At 40.7% G+C, this 14,130-nt stretch overlaps 1 protein-coding gene across 1 annotated transcript in view; it reads left to right on the top strand.

Annotated features, from left to right (window-relative positions):
• The first annotated feature begins 13,056 nt into the window (after positions 1-13,056).
• The window catches only part of LOC145246689 (methylenetetrahydrofolate reductase (NADPH)-like), an 80,721-nt gene continuing 79,647 nt past the window's right edge, over positions 13,057-14,130 (top strand). Inside the window, exon 1 of the mRNA XM_080108415.1 lies at positions 13,057-13,112. The gene's annotated coding sequence lies outside the window, so the exon portion shown is untranslated. The remainder of the gene's footprint in view (positions 13,113-14,130) is intronic.

Below are 14,130 nucleotides of genomic sequence, written 5' to 3'. Positions count from 1 at the left end.
TATGGACTTTTTTAGTACTACATGAATAAATATGCTAAATGTTTTTTTGTTTCTTTTTGTTTGCTTGTTTGTTTGTTTCTTTTTGTTTGTTTGTTTGTGTTTTTCCATTTTTTAACAATTTATTTTTTACTCAATGTACCATTATTATTATTATTATTATTATTATTATTATTATTATTATTATTATTGGCTCACAAAGAGCTTTCATAATGGTCATAAAAGATCTCTCCTCGAAATAGCCTGTGGTGTTCCCTGGAAACTGAGTGACAACAAGTCTCCCAGATTTATAGTACTCTCCACCTCTTTGGATAACATTTCTAAATAAATGTGCGGTATCGCAACAGCCGCTTGCCATTGATTTCTCCCTGACAGCGGCCATTGGTCTCCACTGAAATGTGAGTGGCAATAAGCCTCCTCCAGTTTCTCAGTTCACTTCGCACTTGTCCAGCGGAGGTCTGGTCAGAGCTTTCTCTTCGGCCTTTCCATCCTCCTTGACCCTGCTCGGCTATTTGGCATCACTCTTTTGGGGGGTAATGGGAGTGGATGGGGAAGGGGATAGAGAACTTATAGATATGCATCTTCAATGTTCATGGTTCCATGTAAACCTTTTTCATGTTTTCCCTCTGCAGCAGTTTGTCTGGCCGCGTATGTGGCTCATGTGCATCAGTCTCCGCATTCAAGACTTTTCCTGTTTTCAGCTGTTTTCATTATCGTTATTCGTTGTATTTCTCCAACCTTTCCTCCGATTCCAATTTCTCCCATTCTTTTTTTTTTTTTTTTTTTAGTTTTTCGGGATTGCTCCTAGTGTTCTTACGATTATAGGTACTATTTTGATTTTCTTCATCATCCATTTTTCTTTCACTTCTCTGGCTAGCTCTGTGTATTTGCTCCGTTTCTCCTTTTCTTTGATATTCACCCGGCAGTTAGCAGGAACAGCAAAGTCTACGATTTGACAGGACTTTTCTTTCTTGTTAATCATTACGACTCCTTGCTTGGATGAGTTTATCAGTTTGTATGTCCATGTCCTATAGGATTTTGTGATTCTTGTTTTCAAGTACTGTTACCGGCTAATGTTTGTACCGTTTGTCTGTGCGTTCGAGTTGAAGTTGTTTGCATAATTCCCAGTGTATTGCTCTTCCCACTTGATTGTGTCTGTTCTTGTATTCCTTTTGTGCCAGTTTGCTGCATTCATTTACTATATGGTTTATCGTTTGTTAAGTATTGAGACATTATGTTGAACAAAGATGGCGGCGTAGTTCAGATCAGATCCTGAGTGTCATTGGCAGTAACCAAGATGGCGGCCAAGAATCAAATGCGGTCTGTGACGTAATTAACGGCGAACTGATTGAATCCAAAATTCGACAATTTTTATAGTAACTTTGGAAGGTTTTCATTGGTTGGTTAACACAGCCGGTGGTTATAAAAACAATTGGCAAATTCATTGGTCTCATACCACCCCCTCCCCATTGCTCGTTTGATGGGGGATGTGTCTCCTAGCGGCTTCGACTGCAGGGAGACAGGGTAGAGTACTCGTCAAGGATTCGTTACTTGACACTCAGCCCGAAAGGTGAGGGGCCGGGAAATGGACCAGCACCTGTCGGACTGAGGTACACCGCCTGGGTAATGCCTAGGTCAACCCTCCCAGGCCTTGCCACCGGGCTTTCCGGTGGAGTAAGTTCATTGGTTACTGTTTGAGGCGCCCCGACCGGGGAATGCCGACGGGGTTACTCAGGCAATTTTTGCAATTGCAGGAGTGCCCCTCCTTTAGGGGAGCCTGCTTGGATCCCCACTTTCGAGCTTTGTGCCACATTTTGCTGTGGTGGGCAGAAAATAAATATCTACCCCCCCCCCTCCCACTACTCGTCTGACTCGTCTCTCTGCGCATTACCTATTACTGTTATTATTGTTATTGTTACTCTCTTTGTTATTTACTTGTTAGATTTGTTATTGCTTTTCTGTTAATTTTTCCTCCTTCGTTATTTGTTATTGGAGTGTTATTTTTGCTTTCTGCCTCCACCGGCGATGGCGTCAGCCACCGGGATGCCGATGGAAACTCTACCGAACAAGAATTTTAACGACAAAATGGAAAACCAGGGATGGATGAAGCCTCCAGCTATAAAGATTGGCGTAGACTTCATTGAGAAAGCCAAGCTATGTTTGGAATTTGTCACAGACAAAGGCGTCAAGCTTGATCTTCCAAGGTTGGAAGAGATTACAAAAAAAAACTATCCTTTTGTTCATGGTAGATAGAAAGACCAAGAAACTGATTCGTTCAACGAAAGACCAAGTTGCTAAGTTAATCGCGGCAACAGGCTTGAGGCCAGAAAGAATAACTAAATGTAGAGGCTACAATACATGGAACGCCTTATTCAAGACCGAGGAAGAATTTATCAACATGGCCAAAAGGGGAGATAATCACCAAAGACTTCATATTGAGAATGGAGTACATGGGAAGGAGGAGAACGTCAGTTTCAGTTTTCGAGGTCCCAGTGACTGTCCCTGGGGAATATTTGTGCGCGTTTCTCCTCCAATTTGGAGAAATAACTGGTGTAAACTTGGACGGATTCCAAGGAACGTGGTCATTTGAAATTTTGCTGAATAAGGAAGCATTCAACAAAATTCCTTACTATATTGAAGCAGGGGAAGAGAAACTACCACTAGTGGTAGCCGGACGACGTCCAGCTTGCTGGATATGTTGAGAGGTAGGTCGCCTCACGTTCACATGCCCTAAAAGGACTCAAACAACCCAACAGGCACAAAAAACCGAAGCCCGGAACAGCAGACACCCAAAATAGGATATAGTATCGCTGCTAAATCATCTACAACTACTACTCCGTCACAAGCACACATGCAAGCCCGTTAAGAAAGTTACGCTGGACCAATTCGAGCAACTGTGCAATTCAACAAATGAATCTCCAGTAAAAGCACAAGAGTGGACACTAGTAAAAAAACAAAAAACCTTCATCCCCAAAATCATATGCACAAAGCCTGGAAAAAGAAAGAATTGATATAATGTGTACAAAAGATTCAGGAAGCAACAAGTTTAAGTTGCTAAGTAAATTAAAGTTTAAGTTGCTAAGTAAATTAAAGTTTAAGTTGCTAAGTAAATTAAAGGACAAACTTGACCAAGAGCTGAGAAAAAAGAAACCAAGCCTTTCCCTGACTCTCTCTTTCCTGATTCCTCCCCAACAAAAACCCGTTCATCCTCAGCCAAGGCATTACCCCCACCCGTCACAACTGCACTACCGAAAAGAGAAAAAAAAAACTGACAACGCTTGTCCCAAAAAAAAACAATCAGCAACCAAACCTCCCCTTTTAATAACCCCTGCAACACCCCTCAAAATACCCCTCCTCCTTCCCCAATGAAAACTGGCATGCCTCTCCCTCCTCCTCCTCCTCCTCCTCCTCTTCCTCCTCCTCCTCCTCCTTCTGCTTCCTTGCCTCCCGCGACTCCATCGGAAAAAAAGGCCACGAAGTCTCTTTTCTGAAGCTGAACTCTGAAAGAAAAAAAACTCCCTTACTTTACAGGCAAAAACGTTTGCAAAATAACCCCAGAGCAAGAAACAGTGATGAAAAATCACAATAGGAAAGACTACAGGTCACTTTATGCCTTCAAAACAGTAAAAAAAAAAAAATATAGAAGTAGCTAAACCGGAAAACTTTAAAACTGCAAGAAAGCTCCTTACGGTTGTAAGGAATCGGGAAGAAGCAATTGGCTTGTGGTGTATGCTGGAGGAAGTAAATTCAGCTTATGACATTTTTCCTCCAGCTGCATTTTTTAACGACAAGGACCTAACAGAAATCAAAAGAACATGTGTTGGGCGGGTCCCCATAAAGGTGCACCCATCTTTATATAGGGCCCTCAAAGTAACATTTATACTAGACATCGGCGCTCTGTCCCCAGACGGGTCCATCATCACTGAGATGACCACTGGGTCTATGGGGACTGCTGTCGGTGTTTTAACACCGTCTATGTTTGTTCAGGATTTTCAACCCTAAGTGATCCAAAATGGCCTTAAAATTAGCTAGCTTGAATGTCCGAGGGTTAAGGGACGCCTCTCGTAAACTTCGAGTTGCACGCGACCTTCAACGCCTCGGTGTGGATATATGTTGTTTACAGGAAACTCACTTTATTCCAAGTGATTATCAGGGTGTGCTCCTTAGAGACTTTCAGTTCTACTCAGTACATTATGATATCCACGCTAGGGGGGTACCTGGTTAGTTAAGCGCACTCTTGGTGTGTCGTGGGTACCCTGTATATGCAGATCCGGAAGGAAGATTGCACGTGCTTGGTGTTACCGTAAAGGATGTGGCATTTCGTTTTATTGGGGGTTATGCGCCCAATCTACTGAGCTAGTTTCCTTTTTTTCGGCGAATCGAGCCTTTCATGAATTTGTCTCGTCGGTTAGTTTTAGCGGGATACTGGAACGCGGTCCTGGATCCCGATTTAGATCGCGGGGTTAATACTACGAGGACTACTAACCAGAACCGGGATGCTAAGGCGTTTCGAGACTTTGTCGACAAGTTTGACCTTGTCGATAAATTTCGAAACGAAAAGCCCGGGGATTTAGTATGGACTGGACAGGTAGACGCGGCTCCGATCCGCTGCAACTTTCGAGTTACATCGATCGGTTCTTAGTTAGGAGAGTCGTCCTAGGGCTTTTAGACTGTTCAAGTTTTCATAGTATAGTTTATTCGGACCATAGGCTTGTCCGGGTTCGAGTAAATTTAGATAGTGTTAAGCCTAGGATGGCTAATTACTGGAAGTTACACACGTCGTTATTCGACGTGAAGGACTTCCGGGAACAGTTTCTACTAACCATACAGAGGGAATTGACGGGGTCTATTATCGAGAATAAGTGGTGGGGTAACATAAAAAAAAGTTATTAGGTAGTTCGCTGTTGATTTTAATCGCCAGCTCAATCTTAGTTCTAGAGCAGCGAAAGCGACACTAGAAGATAGATTAGAAAGGGCGGTGGAGGGGCGGGGATAGTGCTAGTTATACTATAGTTAAGGCCGAACTGGACTCCTTGGATAACAGGGAGGACCAGGGATTACTAGTTAGGGCTAGATTAAAAAGAGGGCCGAACGAGGCAACAAATATGGCCGCGTCACTGCGTGCGGAGGAGTTTCCACGTTCTGCTGATCGACACATCGCCAGTGTCACATTGCCGGACGGATGAACCGTAACTTCAAACGACAGAATATTGGAGGGTTTTTGGACACATTTTCAGGAACATTTTACCAAAGAGCCTGGTCTGACTATTGAACAGTTTGACACCTATTTAGCCGACTTTTCTCGCCTTGAGGCGACCGAAGCGGCTAGGTGTGAAGGTAGCATAAAAGAGGAAGAAGTCCTTGAGGCCTTGAAACACGTCGGGCTAGACAGGACCTCTGGGATTGATGGTCTGCCCTACGAGATGTATTTGAGGCTGTCGCCCATTTTTATTCCTTTGCTGGCCGTACTTTTTAACTCCTGGTTTAGAAACGGGTGCATACCTCAGTACTTTACCAGGGGGATCATTAAATTGTTGCGCAAAATTAAAAATGGAGGGGGTGGGATAGGTAATTTCCGACCTTAACGATGTTAAACACAAAGTTAAAGATTTTGTCTAATAAGTCTCGAACAGACTTGTTCTGTTAAGGGCCGGACGATTCAAGATAATTTGCACACGATACGCTTGATCGTAAAAAAAGTCGACACAGAAGATTTAGATCAGTCCAAGGCATTCGACAGAGTAGAACATCAATACCTAGAGGCTGTTCTTCGCTCAGCTGGGTTTGGTCCCCAGTTTCGCTCTTGGATTCGCCTCTTGTGTGCTAACCCCGGTGCTATGGTGGAAGTGAATAGGGTGAGGTCGAAGCCCTTCATGCTAACAAGATCCATCCGTCAAGGTTGTCCGTTATCACCAATGTTATATGTGCTGGAGCTTGAGCAATATTTGCGTCAGCTTCAGGTGAATCCGGTACTTTGCGGGATTACTTTGCCTGGTGGCTTTATCCCGATAAAGTATACTGTCTATGCCGACAACGTGACTGTGCTTGTAACGAACAGTGTCGTCAACATAGAACAAGTCGGTATGCTAAGGTCACAGGGGCCATAATCAACTACGTTAAGTCTATTGGCTTACGTATCGGTGCCTGGAGGGGTATGCTACCTTTTGGCTGGACTGATGGACCCTGCCAGCTATTCGGCGTCTGGTTTGGCTCCGACCTCCAGCTGGAGAAAAATTGGTCGGAAGTATTGGAAGCGGTCAAGGTCACATCTCATTTCTGGGCCTTGAGAAACCTGTCATTGAGGGGTCGGGCGAAGATATGCAATTCTCATATCTACCCCCTAATCCTATACCGTCTATCAGTACTCCCACTCCCGGAGGCCTTGTTGATCTGGTGCGTGCTCTTTTCGCGTTCTTATAGCGCGAAAAGCAAGCCATGGTTAGTCGGGAGGTCTTTTACCTGCATCCGTCTGAAGGCAGTCTGGGTATGCCTAGTGTGGAAATTCGTAGACACACTCTTAGACTGATATACCTGGACCGAATGTGTACACCTAGTGGGGAAACGGTGTCTTCTGGATAGAAGACACTAAGAAAGCCTTTCAGGCTTTGGAGAGTGTGCATTCCGCTGAGGGGGAGGCACACAAGTTGCCCAGAAACGAGTGCTCTTTCTATCGCGAGTGTCGGCAGGCCTTCAGATTCCTTCTACGGGTGAAAGAATGCCTCTCTGACACCCAGCTGTTGTCTTGCAAGGCACTATATCGGGCTTTAGTGAGGGGATCCGTTCGAAGAAGGAGCGCCGCTTGATATGGCCTTAGGCGCCTGGGTCGAGCTGCTACGATAATTACGAGGCATCACTCACCTGGCTGGTAATTCGGAATGCCCTCTGGGTCGGCAAAGACTACGCAGCGGGTTTTGCTGAGACACCTAATTGCGTCCGATGCGGAGATTCGGAGGAAGACCTTGATCATGCTTTCTTCCACTGCGCTATCGTTAGACCGTTGTGTGAGTTAGTTGAAGGCTTCATGGTTCGCATGCTGAACGGGCAGTTTTTTTGTACTGGATTCGGTTTCCCCATGCTCCATCTGGGCACCGACCATGAAGAAAGAAGAACTTTAGAATATTGGAAAACCTGAACAAACATAGACATTCATCGGACCACCTAGAATAGGCTAGTAAGGCATTTTTTGTGTGATTTTTAACTTAGCTAGAGTATGCATGTTGTCATCATCCCAATCCTTGTTTTAGTTTGTCCCTGTTACCCCCCCCCCCCCGGTTTTTTCTTCCCTCTTTTGGTTCGATAATCCCCACTCCCGGCCCCATTAGGTAACAGGTAGGTTGTTTTGTCAGTGATGTAGGCCCATTTTCTGGGTGTTTATTTAATAAAGTCAGTTTTCGAGGGGCCTACATCTTTTCGACTGACAAAATTTTCTACCTGCCACATTTATTAGTGAAGGGGTTCTTTTATAATCAACATTTTTCATTGTATATTTTTCATCCATTTTTGTAAATAAGATTTTTTATCGCCAACCCCCCACATCATGTATATATTTGTATTTTCGGGTTTTAATTAGGATGTCCACAGAGTGATTCTGGTATTTTGGTGAAAGCGTCTAGTTAAGTTAACGTTATGTTAGTTAGGTCAAAATTAACCCCAGCCCCTTTTTGGCCTTGTGCCACGTTTTTATTGTTTATTGTAAATTTTTATTCAATAAAATAAATATTTACCCTCCCCCACTAGGAGTCAAAAACAGTTTACATCGTTTCGTCTCTTTGTCCACAGAGTCTGCATTTGCTGTTTTCTTGTGTTCTGTCGACGTGGTTGGTTCTTATCGAGTTATCTTGTGTTGCATTATTAGAAATTCAGTTTCTCGGTTTACATGTCCTTTTCGCATCCATGTCCAAGTGTTTTCGTCATTCCCATCTTTTGTCATCTTCCGTGTAGTTGTTTCTGTTCCTATTTTTCCTTTCTTATCTTATATTTTATCTTTCTGGTTTCTGTTTTGCCGATTTTTTTTTTTTTTCGGTGTCTCTCGCCGCCGAGATTATCCTTTCAGTGTTTTGCGTTCTGTATTTTTCTTTTTTCTTTTTTTTTTTTGTCATTCATACAGTCTTTTATACAAACTAGTACTCTCTCGCCTTCTGTCCTTTTCACGTAGAGTCTGTCAGCAGCGTCCTTTGGGTGTAGTGCATTGTGCGTGGTCATGAGTTTCCTGGTCATCTGATCGAGCTGTTTCAATTCTTCTTAGTCCACCCTATGAACGGTCCAGAGTATCTTACTAGTGATACTGCCCATGTATTTATACCTTTTATTAGGTTTCTTCTATATAATTTTGTTTCCAGGAGTTTTCTTGTTTTTCCTGGGGTATTCTTTTCCAATTTTCTCTTTTATTTCTGTTTCTTTACTCACTAGGATTTTTCACACAGGCCATTATCAAAGATTTCTTTTTGAGATCAACTCGTGGTGTTCTCTGGAGTTTAAGTGACAACAAGTTTATCCAGATTTCTAGTACTCTCCACCTCTTTCGATAACCTTTGCAAAAGAATTTGGGAGGCAATAAGAATCCCCAAAGTTCCAGTTCTCTTTACACTCATCCGGCGGAGATCTAGCTAGTGCTTCCTTTCCTCGGTCTTTCCATCCTCCTTGACTTTCCTCAATTATTTGGTGTGGCGGCAGTTTATTGTGACACCCACACACAAAAAAAATGGGGCAAGGGTGCGGGGGGAGTAGGTTCCCTTACATTTATACAGTTTCAGTTTTCATGATTTCATGTGATGTTATTTTTGTGTTTTGGATCTATAGCAGTTTCTGCGTGTGTCCGGCTTGTGGCTATAACTCGTGTCTGTTATTCTCCGCATGCAACGGTTTTCCTTAATATTTCAATCGTTTTCGTTATTGTTATACGTTGTATCATCTCGGTCATCCCTCTGATTCCAATCTCTCCCATTCTTTTTTCATAGTTTTTCGGTATTGTTCCAAGTGCTCCTATTATTAGTGGAATTTTCTTTATTTTTATTATTATTATTATTGTTGTTGTTGTTGTTGTTGTTGTTGTTTTTGTTGTTGTTATTTACTCATAGTAAATAAAGGTATCAGTCTAGGATTATACTACACAACTCATTAGTCCACACTCTAAACACTGTCTCACACCTGAGGTCATTCTCTATATCTACAAATCTACTATCAGGCCATGTATGGAGTACTGTTGTCGTATTCGAGATAGAGAGTCTCCGTTCAGTTTTAAGGTTGTTTAATAAAATGCAGAACGATATCTGTAATTTGATTGACCTTTCCCTTTTTTCTTCACTGTAAACTTTGACACATAGATGTGATGTTGCTAGTCTCGGTCTTTTTTTAGAAATACAATTATGGCGTGTGTTCTTCAGGATTTTCTTATCTATTCCTCACTTCTTTTGTGTCTATTCGTTAAATTCGTTGATCTATTGGTCGCCATTGATTCGCTGATTTTATACCTCATCGTAATACAGGTTCCTATTCCAGTAGCTTCTTTTCAACAACTGTTGTGGAACTCTTTATCGTTTTGTAACTTGACACTCGTTTACATATGTGTTAACATTTAGACACCCTCGAAAAGAAACCAAAACAAGGAATAACTCGACTCACTTTTTTTCGTTAAAACAACAGACATTTATTTCCAGATACTTTCCAATATAACACCTTGTATCTTGTTCAAACCTATCACTTTCGGCTTACGTGTGTAACACGTCTATCTCTGTCTAATGTGATCATCGGTCTACGCGCGCATTCTTCTTTTTATACTATTTTTCCTTGTTCCTAGTTGTGACGTCACCTCACACACGGCTCAGTTATTTGCATAAACCGGCTATATGTGTATAGGCGCTCTGTTACACTTGGAAATAGTACCAGTGGTGCTATATTTATTCTGAGACACCTGGTGCTACCAAATCAGGCTGTCTGAAGATATTAACTTCCTGGCCTACAATGCACCGAACATTAATGTTATTTATTTATTTATTTGTGAATTGTTATCCTCATCTTCATAGTTGTTGTTTCACGACATTTTGGCCAACTATTCCTCATTCTCCCTTTTGTAAGTACCCGATGCCTTTTTCGAAAGAATTCTAACTAAAAAGATATCGGGGAAACGAATGCCAACAATAATCATCTCATTCATACGAATTGAATCAATAATAAAATGGATGTTCCATAGAAACATTTTCACCTATGGATGTTGGCAACCTTCACATGGTCCCTCTCGAAAGTACTCGATGTGTAACGTTACACAGGTGTAACAATGTAGACACCGTCGCAACCAAGACAAGAAATAACTCGGCTCATTTTCCCCCGTGAAACAACAGACATTCGTTTCTAGGTACTTTCCAAAATAACACCTTGTCTCTTGTTCAAACGTGTCTTCTCTCTAACATGGTCATAGGTCTGCATACAGTTTCTTCTTTTTCTAATCTTATTCCTTCTTCATTCCTTGCCGTGACGTCACTTAGCACACGGCTCGGACATTTGCATACAGCTGTCATGTGCTCATTTGCGTTCGGTTACATGTTGACTGTTTACCTCCTATCTACAGTATTTGGTCCTTTCAAGACTAAAGTCGATAGGCATCTCCTGTTTTTGTGATAACCATCTTCGATCTTGTAAGCTTCTTATGAAGTGTGTAACTATCTCCACTGGGTCATCTATGAAACGTTGAATATCGAATGTAGGATCAAGTCCTGGCAACATAAAATAATTGTTGGAAATAAGTCTATCCTGCCTTGACAGAGTACAAAATAGACTTCGTGGCTTAGTGGGGGATGCTCTTTTCTCTACCCTGCAACCTCTCTCCCACAGAAGAGACGTTGCGAGCCTGTCCTTGTTTTATCGTTATTTCCATGGCAGATGCTCGTCTGAACTCCAATCTCTGGTCCCCCCTCGCCAATCTTTCACGAAAAACACCCGTCTGGCTGAATCCACTGTGAAAAATTTCCCCCACTCTATATCTGTGCCTAAATCAAAACGCGGATTCCATGAACAAAGCTTCTTTCTTAGAACTGCACGCCTGTGGAACTCTGTTCCGTCTGCCTGCTTCCCACCGGACTACAACTTGGATGTCTTCAAGTCCAATGTTAACAAATTCCTAATGAACCGCCCCCTTAAGTAAACATTTCAGAAAATCTCCTCACTAACGTAATGTACTTGCAATAACCCTTATCCCTGAGTGGCTTCCGGGCCTTGATAAATGGTGATCACTGTGTAAAAAAAAAAAAAAAGTCATACAGTATCCACTATAGCGCGGAAATTCTTACAGCTACGTACCTAGAAAACGGTACTTTTACACTAACGGTCATATGGGACAAGAAGGAGAAGGAAACAACCCTAGTATAAGTTAGTGTTCCCAATGATGCGGGGTTAAACAGAGCTGAGAGGGAAAAGATAACGAAATACCAACGTCTTATGTGTGACATGAAAAGAAACTGGAATCTTGGGAAGATTTCCATCGTGCTAGAAATTATAGGAACAACAGAATTCATGAAAAAGAATTTCAAATATTACCTCGAGAATATACCTGGTGAACAAAGGGCAAGAAAGATACGAAAAAATTTGCGCATAAAGCAACGGTCAGAATCTTTAAAAGATCTCTCAGTTGAAATGTATAGGATAGCAGGTGAATGTCGAGCATCCGGTAGGATTCTCCACCCTTAGCTAGAACAAAATGATAAGAAAAAAGGAGGAGGTTACAAGTTTCATTTCTTTTAGAATTGCAACAGTTCCCGCTCACATGTCAAAAATTAGGGTTTGTTTCCCGCTGGCGTTTTCTACGTTGGCTATCCTCACTAGCTTTGGTGTAAAAGCCCGATCTTGAGGGAAAAGAACGGTGTAAAACATTTCAACATTGTCAAGTTAATGAAATAATAATAATAATAATAATAATAATAATAATAATAATAATAATAATATCAATAATAAAATTGGATATAAAATCAAATTGTTAAAAAACAACAAACATTTAGTATATTTATTCAGTACTAAAAATGGCCCACACCTTTAAGAAAATGGCTTAAAGGCGTTCAGTATAAAGCCAACCAGTGGCATTCACCATAGGCAAGTTGGACCGGCTTCCTCTAAAAGAATATCGAGGTAATATTAAATTTCAAGCGGTCACTAGTCGCATGTGTATCCCGATAAGGAAATATGATGGCGTTAGGTTTTTGCAATTCTTGCAGAGAAGTGTCGACCTCCTTCTACATACAGCGCTTGGTATCCCCAAATTATCATTTATTTAGTACTGACCAGGCTAACGTTGCTTAACTTTGGTGATCAAACGAGAACATGTTGTAACGTTACCCACGTTTATACCCGTAGGCCCAACACGTTGTATCAGGGTATATCGTAAGGAACATAGGACAAGTGATAATTCGACTCCTTTTCTTGTAACAACGACATTTATGTCCTCATTCTCTTGCCCGGCATGACTTCTTATTACGGCTCTGACGTCGCCCACATCTCTAACGTGATCGCCCTCTCTAACGTGCTCTCCCTTATTTTTATAATCTTTTTCCAGATAGTCTCTTTAAAAAAATTGGCCATCAAAAATATAGCACGGTAAAAAAAAAAAAAAAAAAAAAAAAAAAGGTAGAGCGCAAATTTTCGATCACATTGTATATTCTTATTTGGTCATATGAAAATGGGATAATGCGTGCGCACGTGTTAAGCACACGTCATACATACCGACAGCATACCTCTACAAATTCATATCGGCGTGAATACCGCTATCGTGTGCGTCTGTGTCCTATTAAAATCATATCGACATGTCCTATTTTTTGTCACGCATTCTGAATTATTTCTCATTGATATAATACAAAAAATTATTTTACTTATCTTTCGCCTTGTCCATTGATAAGTAAAAAAAAAAAAATTAGGATAAAATGGCAATAATGACGCTGATAAAAAAAAATTATCGATTTTCTCTGGGGCTTTTTTATTTTAATGAGGTCAGATTGAGTAATTGGTTTCGTTTTTATCGCACGTGTACGTCACTGCCAAATTCGAATTAACTCGCATATCTAGACAGGTAGAGGGCGTTTCTCTCGTCAGTCCGATGAATGCCTTTTTACACAGCGGAACATAATACTCAACAAGTAAGCCTTCTTTTATAACCATTCATAACCTTGCATTTTCAGAACACCTGAAAAGTTTGGTTTCAACTGTAAATCACAAGGGTTTATTATATTACTATAAGTAGTTCACTATACTGGAAATTTATTACTGAAATATATTTCTTAAAAGAAATGAATAAGGGTGGAGCGATGCTGACCCTTTATTTATTTCTTTTTAGTCCTCAACTTCCACGAGTGATATTTTTTACGATAGGTAAAATGCTATTTTCATGGCCAGTTGCTGTCTTGTTGGTGATGTGTGGTTATATTAAATCCTCTCATAATATTCATCAATATCTGTCGATCCATCCATGTTTCATAACCCTAACATTCAAATATTTTTTTAGTCTTGATATATGTTGTCTTATTAGTAAAAGAAGAAAATAAAAAGGAAAAAAAAATAAACTTACTTGCGAAATCAGTTGATGCAGTTGCCAGGTGTCTTGAAAAGTTGGTGCCGAATGTTGGAGCCCATAATAAATTCTAAATAAAACCTCATAGTATACAATTTCTTATTGTATTCATTTTCTTCTAAGAATTGTATTTCAGAAATAAATTACAAGCACTTAATAATACGGAGTTACTTTCTAATCATCCTGTAAATAGTGTCGATTGCGTGAATATGTGGTTCATTCTTCTAAAAATATTCCTTTTTTTTATTAACTAACATCTTCGACTCAAACAACTTAGATGATTTTTATTATTATTATCATTGGGATCATGACGCCGGCTTCCTTGAATTTCAATTTTCTTCTAAAACGTTAAGCTTAAGCCTTACATTTTAGAGATCTATTCGAGTCAAAATTATGCAACGGATTTTAATCTAAATTTGAATAAGAATTCTAGACATAAGGTTTAATATGATTATATCCATACAACTGGACATTGCGCGATTGTAATATATTATTACTAGCGGATCGCTCATAAATTTTAATTAATACAAAAACTGATACATGCGTATGCGAGGGTTATGTGTTCTACACAGTTCATTTCTTGTAAG

This window comes from Euprymna scolopes, chromosome 24 (assembly GCF_053919585.1).
Source record: "Euprymna scolopes isolate OS-2025 chromosome 24, ASM5391958v1, whole genome shotgun sequence".
Lineage (NCBI taxonomy): Eukaryota > Metazoa > Mollusca > Cephalopoda > Sepiida > Sepiolidae > Euprymna > Euprymna scolopes.
The sequence above is the reverse complement of the archived record's forward strand: the minus strand, read 5'-3'. Positions and strand labels throughout refer to the sequence as shown.